General features: G+C 40.2%; 1 long non-coding RNA gene across 1 annotated transcript; it reads left to right on the forward strand.

Moving 5' to 3' along the window:
• The first annotated feature begins 4943 nt into the window (after positions 1-4943).
• On the forward strand, positions 4944-10565 carry LOC118539681 (uncharacterized). Its single transcript, XR_004919271.2, has 2 exons — positions 4944-5166; positions 9504-10565. It is a non-coding gene; the product is annotated as an uncharacterized LOC118539681 (long non-coding RNA).
• The last annotated feature ends 1737 nt before the right edge of the window (positions 10566-12302 follow it).

Below are 12302 nucleotides of genomic sequence, written 5' to 3' on the forward strand. Positions count from 1 at the left end.
TACTGGAGTGTTTAATGTCTGGCACTCACAAGTTGCAGGGGCACATATATTAAGTCGTTGGACAAGGAAAACCCAATGCCTGCCTCAAGCATCCCACAAGCCCCAGTGGTGGCTGACTGATAAAGAGACAAATGTGGCAGGAAGCGGTAAGTCCAAGGAGACATGTGCAAGTGTGATGTTGTGGGATGCCACCTTCTTCCTTGAGCATGACAATTATTACGAGGCTGAGCTTTCCTTGGACAATGCTGTTGTTCCATGTTTTGAAGCTAATCATACTTTTAGTTTAAAATCCTATTTTAACTATTAGAACTATTAGAGCTCACAAAAGTAATTAGCACTACTAATCAGTTTTGAACATCCTCCAAAAAAAAGTGATTGTAATCAACCCAATGTAGAAGTTACCAAAAAAAAGTGCCCAAATAATAAAAAGACATAACTTCCACCAAACTAGGCACCATCTTTAATTCTGTATGAATTAGAAAGCTTTTGATTGCAAGCAATAGCAAGTTTGGCTCAGACTGGCTTTAAAAATAAGGAAGTGTGCTAATTCATATAATAGGAACTCCAAAGATATGGCAGGCTCAACAATATCATCAACCACCCAGATTTTTTCTGCCTCTCATCACTGCTGCCCACAGGATTCGTCTGAAGCCTGGTTCCCCTTGTGTTTCTAATATGGCTGCCCATAGCAATTCTGGCTACATTATTTTGTTCATATCCACTAGATGAGAAAGCAAGTAAAAATCCTGATGGACCAACCTAGTTCATATGCACCCCCCGCCCCCCCGGTTCAGTACCTGTCACCAAAGGGATTGCCATGTGCTGTTTGGCTCAAAACCTTGGTTCCCGAACCAAACTCTGCCAAGGTGGGGAGAAGAAATTACTGAAACAGGTTAAGGCTAATCAGAGCACATTCCTTGAGCAGGGATAAAGGGGATAGAGTCATTTTCTCTTGAATCCCCTGGGCTGCATGTGAGGGTATTGGATACCTCAAGAATGTTGGGATTCTGTTAGGAAGGAGGGGCAGGGGAATGGATGTGGATTTGGCAACCCAAAGTGACAACTTCAAGGCCTGATCTACAGTAAAAAGGAAGGGCTGCCGGCTGCAGTGCGGGTCAATGAGGGCTGGTGAAGACGCCAGAAGGGATGCCTGCAGGGGGATCGCAGACAAATCCCCCACATGATGTGCCATGAGGGAGAGTTCAACATCCCTTCTAAGAAACTAATCCCTGGGAACAGGGGGTGCCTGAGTGACTCAGTCAGTTGTGTGTCTGATTCTTAGTTTCGGCTCAGGTCATGATCTCAGGTTGTGAGATCAAGCCCTGTGTGGGGCTTCTCGGTCAGTGCAGTCTGCTTGAGATTCTCTCCCTCTCCCTCTGCCCCTCCCCCCATGTGCATGCTCTCTCTCTCTCTCTCTGTCTAAAATAAATAAATCTTAAAAAAAAAAAGGAAAGAAACTATGGGAACAGGATGCTTAGGCTGGCTGCAGGAGTTTCCAGGTGGCACTGAGAAGTAGCAGGAGAGGTGGGGTCAAATGAAGAAACACATACTCTTGCCATAGTTGCAGGAAGCAGTCAGTGAAGTAGGGAGGGCAGGGAAAAATACCTATGAATTGTGAATAGCCCCCACAGTTGTTGATCGCTGCTGACTGGGGAGTAGAAAGGGCTAAAGTATCACACACACACAGACACACACAGTTTTGTGTTACAAGGAACCAGGAAGAATGATTGCCACCTGAGAACACTGGTTTTGTTCCTCCTTCACCCAAACCTCCTACAAATTGTTCTTACAGGAATACTCGCCTGTGTCTGGCTCTGTCACTTATTGGCTGTATGACCTTGGAAACTTGTTTAACCTCTCTGTACTTCATTTTGCTCTTATGTAAAATTAGGATAATAATAGTACCTACCCTCCTAGGGCTGTTGTGAGGGCTAAATAAGTTTATATATAAAGCACATCAAAAAGTCCTTGGAACTTAGTAAGCACAATGTACCACTATATATATATATATATATATACCAATATATGTATGTTATGGGAATTTTGAACAGACCTAAACCTGTGAATTGCTATGGACAGTGACTCTTCTGTACCTGCCATTTTCTTCCTTTTTGAATGGGAGTGTTTCTAGCTGTTATCCATTGTATGTTAGGTGCATGGGCAAGTGATAGGTCTCATTAGTTTCACAGGTCTACAGATAGGGAGGAATTGTGCTTCAGGAGCTGGATTTCATGAGCTGCACCTGAGGTGCCTTGGCCACACCTGGCCTGGTTTAGATGATGAGATTCCAGACTCCAAAGTGATGCTGTTAGGGGATGAGACTTTTGGAGAACATGGGAACAGGTGGGTGCATTTTGCTTGTGGGAGGGACATGAATTACTGGGGCCAAAGGGCAGACAAACTCTAGGATGGCCCCCAATGAATAGCCATATCCTAGTATTCACTCCCTTGTGTAATTCCCTTCCTTTGAGTGTGAGTGGGACATGTGACTTGATTCTAACCTATAGAATGTGGCATAGATGGTGGACTGGCACTTCTGTACATTAGATAAGACTGGGTAAGACAGTAACTTCCATCTTGCAAGCAGACTCTCATCGACTCTCTTCCTTGCTGGCTTTGCTGAAGCAAGCTGTCATATGGAGAGGCAAGGAACTTAGAGTGGCCTCCAGCAGATACCAGCAAGAAGCCAGCCCCTCAGTCTGACAACCTCCAAGGAACTGAATCCTACTAACAGGCATGTGGACTTGGCAGCATGTCCTTCTCCAGTCAAGCCTCAGATGAGACCTCAGCCCCAGCTGACACTTTATAGCTTTGTGAAAGGCCCGAATGCAGAGGACCCAGCTAACCCAGGCCTGGATTCCTGACCCACAGAAACTGCAAGGTAATAAAGGGGTGCTATTTTTTTGTCACTGAATTTAGGGTGATTTATGCAGCAATAAATTACTATACAAATTAATTTGAAAACTTAAGTCTTTGATAATGGTACCATTTCAGTTTAGTGGGGGGAGGGTTGGATTTTTCGGTAGATAGTGTTGGAAAAACTGGATAGCCATCTGGAGAAAGATATAGATGAAGCCTAGATCCCACCACTACAATAAATTCTGCTGGATCACAAATTTAAAGGTTAAATGCAAAATAATACATCTTAAATAGAAAATATGGGGGGGGAAGAAAAAAAAAGAAAATATGGGGGGCAATTATCATAATTTCAGGGGAAATACTATCAAATGCTAAACTTTCTAGATGCCAGGAGTGAAAAGGTAACTTCAGCAGAAAACTAAGAAGAGTTCTGTATGAAGTAAACATTGTACATATGGGGAGAAGAAAAATAAACTGGAAAATAATTTTCTCTCTATATACATTGACAAAGGGCTATTTTCCTTAATACATAGAGTTCAACGAATCAGAACCAATAGTACAATAGAGAATGGGCAGAGAACATAGCCCACAGAACAGAAAATACCAGTGCGTCCTAAACATGTGCAAAGAGCCCAGCCTCACTTATAATGAGAAACCAAATTAGAATTATAGGATACCATATTTTAACCTATCAAGTGGCAAAAGTAAGCAAGTTGGATAATCCTGTGCTGAGGAATAAGGGAAACAGACACACTCATGCATGTGAATATAAACTGGTATAATCTCTATGAAGGACAATTTGACCAAATAACAAAATGTCAAAATAGAGGGCACCTGGCTGGCCCAGCCGGTCGGTGGAGCATGCAACTCTTGATCTTGGAGTATTAAGTTGGAGCCCCACATGGGGTGCAGAGATTACTTAAAAATAAAATCTTAAAAAACAAGTAACAAAATGTCAAAACATAACATAGCAATCCTGCCTCTAGAAATTTGATCTATATATAGACCTGCACATATACTCAAAGATATTCACTGAAGCACAGTTTGTAGTGGGCAAAGGTTGAGAATAACTGACATGTGTATTAACAGGGTACTGCTAAATATTTAGGGTACTCTTAAATGAACAAATAAGCAAGGGAGTTCTATTTGTACTGATATGAAACTATTTCCAAGGTTGTTAAAAACAAAGAATGAAACATTGTGTAATGTATGCTATTTGCACAGAAATTTTACCTATATCAGACATGTTTGTGCATGCAAAGAACACTTCTGGAAAAATACACGGTGGAGAAGTGGTGGCCAGGGTGGGGCAAAGTGAGAGAGACACGTAGTTCTTATCCATAGTTTTTTGAATATTTTGGATGAATATTATGAATGTATCCTCTATTCGCAGTTATTAATAAAATAGTTTAAAAGAGGTAATGTTTTGACACCCAAGTGCTCTGTCCAGGATTTAAAAGGGAGTAGTCCTTCCCGGCAGTGGGAGCCAGTGAATTGCCCCTCTGTTGGCAAAAAGGAGAGAACGCCCACTGTATTTTTAAAGTGCATCTTAAAATAGTGTATTGCAAAGCTCAGTGGGCTCAGCCCTTTATGATTGTTGGTTAGAGGACTGTCGGGGATCATTCTCCAGAAACCAGCTCGCAGTCCTCTATATTCCAGAAGGTTTTTGTTGTTGTTGTTTTGTTTTCTCCCTGTGGAAATGTTTAGGACGTAGAGAATGTGGCTAGAAGAGCTGGCGACTCCAAGCAAAGCAGGTGGGGAAGCTGCGGAGGAGCGGTCCCCACGCCCCCTTTCCCTCGTTGTTGTCTTTCCTCAACCCAGCCAGTGCTGCCGCTCCTCTTTCCTCGGTCCGGCCTTTGACACAAGCTCTGCAGCTGCTTCGACTGACCCCTCCTCACTCCCTCTCCAAGTCTGGAACAGCCCTTGCTGGCACCTCGGCAGCTGTGACTCACTGCAAATGCTTTGCATTCCGGGATGTTCTGCAGGGTTTGGGTCTCCCCTGTGGCTCCAAGCATTAGGCAAGTTGAAAGCGAGGAGAAAAAGGGGCCCCACAGCTGCCAAAACATTGCAGGGAAGAGGGGAAAATTGTTAGGAAAACTGGAGAGGTTTTGTGCAGGCAGGACCCCAGCCAGTCGCTCCCTGGCTTGGGCCTGCTGGTAACTTGAACGGGGCTGGGGGAGCAGGGGAGGCCGACTCGGGCTGGTGGAAACCCCGGCGAGGCCCATTCACACATCCAGAAGCACTACCCGCCATCTGGAGACCATCTCCATCTGTCTGGGAAGGACGGGGTTGAACCCACTCTAGAAGGTAGACATGCGTCTCATCCAGAAATGTGTTTTGTTTCAAATATTAGTTTACCTTTAATTCACTGGGATTGTTTTGTTAGTTTATCCCCCCCCTCCCCCCCGCCATAGAGCTGTATACAAGTTATACTCAGGTCAGTTGACATCTATTTTTAAAAGGGTAGTGTTCTTTCTTTTTCTCTTTCTTAAAGCTTTGGAACTCTATGCTGAAGCCTTTATGTAAAAAAAAAAAAGAAAAGAAAAGGAAAGAAAGAAAGATCCAAGCTGCCCAGGTTAACAGAGATGGGTAGGAGTTGGGGGAGGGGAAAGCCCTGCCCACTCACCTTCACCTTCATTTCTTTTAAAAAAATTAAAAAACAATTTTTTGTCACCTTCATTTCTTCCCTGATTCTCTATGTGGACTCTAATGGGGCATAATTTTAAAAAATCTTTGTAATTTTATCAACTTTATTGAGGCACATTTATTTACAATAAAATACTCCCATTTTAAGTACACAGTTTGATGAATTTTGGCAATATCCATGTAAGGCATGATTTGAAACCACTGGCTTAGTAGATATGAACATGATGAAATAAATGTACATTTTTTTTTTAAAGATTTTATTTATTATTTGACAGAGAGCGACACAGCAAGAGAGGGAACACAAACAGGGGGAGTGGGAGAGGGAGAAGCAGGCCCTCTGCTGAGCAGGGAGCCGGGTGCAGAGCTCGATCCTGGAACACCGAGATCATGACCCGAGCCGAAGGCAGTCGCTTAACCGACTGAGCCACCCAGGTGCCCCTAAATGTACATTTTTTAAGGGGGAGATCAACATTATTTAATATTCACTATAGTGTCCTAACTGCATGGGTATACATCATCACATTACACTTCCTTCCTTCCTTTGCTATCAAACAAATAATGATATTCAATTTAGTTTTACTTGGATTTCATAGAAAGAAACCACTTGAATTTAACACTAAACAAAATTGAAGCGACGTGAAAGAATTGCTAAATTTCCAATAAAGTTTTCTTCTTCTGTATGAGAAATATTAGCTTCTAAAAGATCTCTTGAAGATTCAGGAGGAATTTTGAAAGTTGCATTTTTTTGAACATTGACTGACCTCTTCTATAAAAGATGAAGATAATGTTCTCACACATCCCCTTCCTCTGACTTTTATAGTATTTTTATACCAACATGTTTGTGACATCAACGTTCTTATGACAGTCCAGCAGTTTGTACTCATCTATATTTAAATGGATTTGGTATTCACCCAGAGCCTCTTATATGGCTTCTCTGTCCCCCACTTTTTTTTTTTTTTTCCTTAATTTTTAACTGCCATCCTATCATTATGGAGTTGTTTTTTTGAGAGAAGCTCATGGGTGCTGGGTTTCGTTTCCTTTTCATGTTTTGGAAAGTCTGTCTCCTGGAGTGACAACTTCTTTTGTTAAGATATTCTTGGGTTATGTGTTAGTCATTGCTCCTGTCTTTTGCCACTGAATTCTGAGGTCACTAGTCCCCTGAAGATAATTTGATATTGTCGGTGTGAAAGCATGAAGAACTCTATACTTTTGAACTTCAATAGGTAGGCCAAGATGGGCCTCAGGGTCGAGTGGTCCATGTGGAAGTTTTCTGAAACACAGTGTATTCTTCAATTCAGCAGATCCACTTTTGTTTCAGGGACATTCTCTTGAGTAATTTTAATTTGATGGGTTTACTACTTCAGGACACCATTTGTCATCACATGAGATCACTTTTATCCAGTCCCCACTATCTACCTCCTTTCTACTAACTTTAATGTCTTAGGTCCTTTTTTTTAAACCTGGGGTTTATTGTGGTTATATCTAGCTTTTGCTCCATGTTGTAATTCAAGTTTTAGCTGTTAAAACTCTGTTCCTTGCTGTTTATCTTTATTCACTAGTTTTGTAATTATGTTGTTTTGGCCTCATTTTTTTCCCAGCTCATTCTACTTTTTCTTCTTTTATCACAGGGTATTTGAGCTCATGTTCTATTTAATTCATGTTCTTAAAATGTTTTGTGGTATAAAGCTTTTGCAGGCAATTCCCTTGTTTCTAGGGTTTTTCTAAGTTGGAACCTCCCTTTATCTATTAGGTTTGTGCTTTTTTTCCCCCTTTCTCTGAATTGTTAAAAAGCAAGTATGTTTGTAAAATAGTTCTGTAATTTTTTTTTTTTCCCATTCTGCTCACATTCTATCTAGATTTTCTACTTTCTATTTGCTTTGAGTCAGGATTCTTTTTCCTCTATAAATATCCAAAACTGGTTTGTTCCAGTTTGTTTTCCTCTCTATACCACAGTCTGAGGGCTGGAAATTTTGGGTCTTCACACTTTTCTGTGATTTGAGGTGATGACAGGGGATGGAGGAGATAAACATCAACCAGGCAATATGCAGTCTTAGAAAGCTTGTGCTCTGCTTTTCTGAAATTTTGTTAAATAGCCTCTATCAGTTCTCTTTCACCCTGTTGGAGTTTGTATCCTCTTCTTGGGGGGTGGTGGGAGGAATACCTTTAGGATTATTTAACAATCAGGATTAATCATTTAAACTGGGATTAAATAATTAGTAATGTGGATGGCTCAAGAGCCTTACTTGACAATTATTTATTGAAATTCATGGCATTTGGTGAAGCCCCCTCCTTGTTTGATTATTGTAGGTAAATATTTGTTTTACTCTTTTAAAAAACTATGTGTTCATTTCATTCATTGGGCATTGGGGTATCATTTTTTATCTGGATTTCTCTAATAGCTTCTGTTTTTTTTTAAATGCTAATAATTTTATTAATTTCAAATTTACAGAAATATTATATGAATAGCCCTCTAAACCATGTGGGAGCAAAGTGCCCTGGAGCTTACTTCCTGCTGTGATAATGAAGAGTCCCCTTAAACACAATCATTTCCTTGAACTAGGAAAGCTGATTTCTTCTTTAATTATATTTGGTCTATTGAGATTAGTAAAAAAAAAAAAAAAATGAAAAGAAAAAAACATAAGTAGAAAAAAAATAATACTGTGAAGTTAATAGTTTAATGCCTACTACCTTTGGGACATGAAGAATGGAAACTTTATGCTTTAATCCTGTGGTCTGACCTTCTTGTCTCCATACCTCTGGTGGGCGCTGGACAGAACACGTTAACTAACAAAATTGATAGGTTTACTAGATTGGTAGATAAGGGTACTGTAGAGATCTAGTGTGTCTAGATTTGAGCAAGGCATCTGATAAAACCTTTCTTAATACCTGCTGTTTAAGTGGCAGGATGGAGGTGTGTGTACTGGGTGATTAGGCAAGTGGGAGGATATAGCTGGTTAGACAACCATTTCCTGGAGATCAATGTGTGGTCCTCAAACCACAATGATTCCTTCTCACGCTGTCCTGTGCGATCCTTTGAGTCTGGAGAATCACAAAAAGCTAGCTTACAAAGTCTGTAGCAGCGGCCCCAGCAGCCTGGGAATGAAAACTAACTAGATGATAGAATTATTCCTTGAAAGTTATTTGCAAGGGATGAACCCAAATTAACAAAATGAAAATTTATACATAATAGATTATTTATAATTTGGGTTGCCCAGCATCTAAAAGCTTTTCCTACTTGGGAGGAATCCTAAGATGATGATAAGGAAACAGCCCTCTCTTCCACTATGGAAACTAAAATAGCAGCTATCCCCCTGGGAGCACAAGCAAGGACAAGACCTAAGACAGCTGATGAAATGCTGTCACCTGGGACTTTATATCCTGAAGGGTAATGACAAGGCTCAGGTCAATTAGGTGTGCTTCAGGGGTGGCTCTGCAGGCGGAAGGTGGGTGGAGCCTGGAAGGATGGCATGTCTAATGCCAGCAGAATGCAGCACAGGGATGGTAGGTGTCCAGTGGTGGTGAGGCCAGTCTTTTTTTTTTTTTTAATTTTTTTATTGTTATGTTAATCCCCATACATTACATCATTAGTTTTAGATATAGTGTTCCATGATTCATTGTTTGTGCATAACACCCAGTGCTCCATGCAGAACGTGCCCTCCTCAATACTCATCACCAGGCTAACCCATCCTCCCACCCCCCTCTCCTCTAGAACCCTCAGTTTGTTTTTCAGAGTCCATCGTCTCTCATGGTTCTTCTCCCCCTCCGATTTCCCCCCCTTCATTCTTCCCCTCCTACTACATTCTTCTTCTTCTTTTTTTCTTTCTTAACATATATTGCATTATTTGTTTCAGAGGTACAGAGGTGAGGCCAGTCTTGGGGCAGTGAGTGCCCTACTGGTAAGTGGCACGTCCTGAACAGCCTGCTCCTGTGGTGAAAATTCATCTGGGCCTTGCGTCTCTTGGCCTGTCTGATTCATTTCTACCTTTCTTTGATTCTAGGAGCCATGAGATTCAAACTACATTCCATTTCTGCGTAAGGAACCATAGTTGTTTTCTGTTATTTATAATCAAGAACCTTGTCACGTACAACATATCTGAGTTCAGGATCCAAAAATCAACGGAGAAGACCTGGATACTTGGCAATTCATGTGAAAAAGACATAGCGAACTGTGATGTAATGGGTATCAGTAAAAGGGTGTGGCTGGCAGAGGGCTACAATAGGCAGGAGGACAAAGATGGTCAGAGGCCATCTTATTCAATCTTCTGCTCTTGTTCACTACAACTAGAGTATATTTCCCTGTTCAAAGTGTTTTATTTTAAGGCTGATGGGGACAGATTAAAATATGTACAGTGGAAGAGTGGCCAGGAAGTTGATGTGTCTTTGTATGAGGAGCTGGAGAAATTTAACTTAGAAAAGCCATAGGGAGGACATTCTAGGATTCTTTCAAAATTATGTTACTGCTGAGATAATTTTATAAAAATGTAATGATATAAAGACAGATGCAAAATGATCTTAAAAATAAAACAACGTCCCCCACACCAATATTGAGCTCTGTGTGTATATCGCAAAAGGCGAAAGAAAGTGAGGGCTGAGAGTTTTCAGATGGGACAAGGATAAGACGTGAGTGTTGTTTGGACACTCACTTCTATCACTAGTAGAATGAACCTTGGAGGGACCATTTCCCAGGCTCCAATCAGACTGACACTTTCCTTTTGGGGGCCCCTTTCCATAGGGTGCAGATATCTTTTACTCCAACAGTGTTCTTAAACTAACTATTGTTTCAGAGACTCCAGATGACTCACCTTTTCCATTGTAGAAGAAATACAAGATCTAAATGTACTGAAATATTCCAAAAGTATCCTATTGTATAATAGCATATTCTTGCTCTACCTTCTGGTTTCTCATATCTTCAAATGAGTAGTAAGCCTCAAACCCTGTTCTTTCTGGTAGCTTCATAATAAATCTAAGGCTGCTTCCATCATCAGAGTGTCCCTGAGGATAATGTTGATTATTTGAATGAACTATGTCAAGTATGAAATAATAAATCTTATATATGCATATATTACTTGTGCATTTCTTCCGACTTTTATGTAGAATGTAAGAATTGAAATAATTGAGGATATTTTACATTTTTGAGAAATTAAAACCTCTGAAGGTAATTAAACTCTTTTGCAAGCTTGTATACAAACTGGTTCTACCACTCCTAGGATCCCCTGGCATCAAGAATTGAGAGAGGTTAGGAGGAAATGAAGGCCTCCTCACCTTCAACTCTCCTTGGCACAGCATCCAGGACCAAGTCTTCTCCCCGGGAATACAATCAGGGGATTCAATACTGGCAGGGTTTAGAGAGTCAAACAAGAGCTTCATTCAGGCTCCTGAGGGTTGCTACAAGTAATACTGCTGTGAGTATCCTGCTGACTACGGAGCATGCATATTAACCAGCTTAACTTTTGTTCCTTGTTTTTATAGTTATGGCAGATGATCTGGGCTTAGCCATTCCTCCTTCCCCCTGTCCTGTCTTGCAGCACATCTCTCTGCAAAGTCTGATTGAGGCTAGAAGAGTAATGTGTACCAACAGAACAGACTGTGAGGGTAGGGAGGTGGGGAGAAGGGGAGGCATGGTTTATTGAGTGTACTCTCTCCAGCACCTAGGACAGTCAAAGCACATAGTAAAGGACTGCTGGATTGAATTGAACTAAAAGGAATGAAACTACCTGGTTCATAATACCAAAACCACACACAGACAAGGAATACTTGCTAGGTATCTAAACAAATTAATAGATAAGGCAACTTTTTGGCAGGGAGAGAAGCGGGGGATGTATTTTTCCTTGATTTTTATATTATAGCTTGACCCATTGCACAATCATTTAAGAAATAAAGGAACAGAGGAATGCCATTTTAAAGAAAGTCAATAAAAACAGCATCCTTTTAACTCATATTAGGTTTGTCATATTGGGTTTGTTTCTTAGGAAAAATGAATTGTCAACAATTCCAAAATAAAAAATCACAAGACAGTTAAGTTTATAATGATATTTATCTAGAAGAAAAAAAGAGTTAAGGACTTCATTACATTTCTCCTCTCTAAAATTTAATTATCTCTCTCTCTCTCTCTTCCCCTCTCTCTTTTATAATTCTTTATATAGGGGGAGCAATAGAAATGGCATATTAATTTTTATTTATTTAAACAGTTTCCAAAATGCTACCTATGCAGGAACTGGCATTATTACACTCAATACAAAAGGAAGGAAGGCATAAAGATAAAGAATTAGAAAACAGAGAAATGGTAGTACTGGTAAATAAATCTGAAAACCAACAAAATAAATAATTAACCCATTTTTTTTTAATGGAGAAAACGCACATACTAAAAATAGGAAATGGAAATAGATTAATAACCACATACATGGGAGAAATTAAAAGACTTCTAAAAGCTGATTTTGCTCAGCTCTATGCAAATAAAAAATTCTAAATGCACAAAATGGATGAATTTCTAGTAAAATATTAATTGCCAATGTTGTCCCCAGAAGAGACAGACAATCAAAACACAGCAATTACTGAGAGAAATATGGAGAGTTGTTAACCTCCCTACCAAGAGTAAACAAATAAATAATGCCCTAGTCACAGATGATTTTATTGGTAAATTCAACTCGCTTTTAAGTAACAGATGACAGTAACTGTTTTAGAGTATGCAGAAAAGAAGAAAAACCTCCAGATCCTCATGATGAAACCAGGCTATAACTGATACCAAAACTCAACAAAAGCAACACAAAAAATAAACTACAGATCAAAAGTACATATGA

This window comes from Halichoerus grypus, chromosome 8 (genome assembly GCF_964656455.1).
Source record: "Halichoerus grypus chromosome 8, mHalGry1.hap1.1, whole genome shotgun sequence".
In the NCBI taxonomy this organism is placed as follows: Eukaryota; Metazoa; Chordata; class Mammalia; order Carnivora; family Phocidae; genus Halichoerus; species Halichoerus grypus.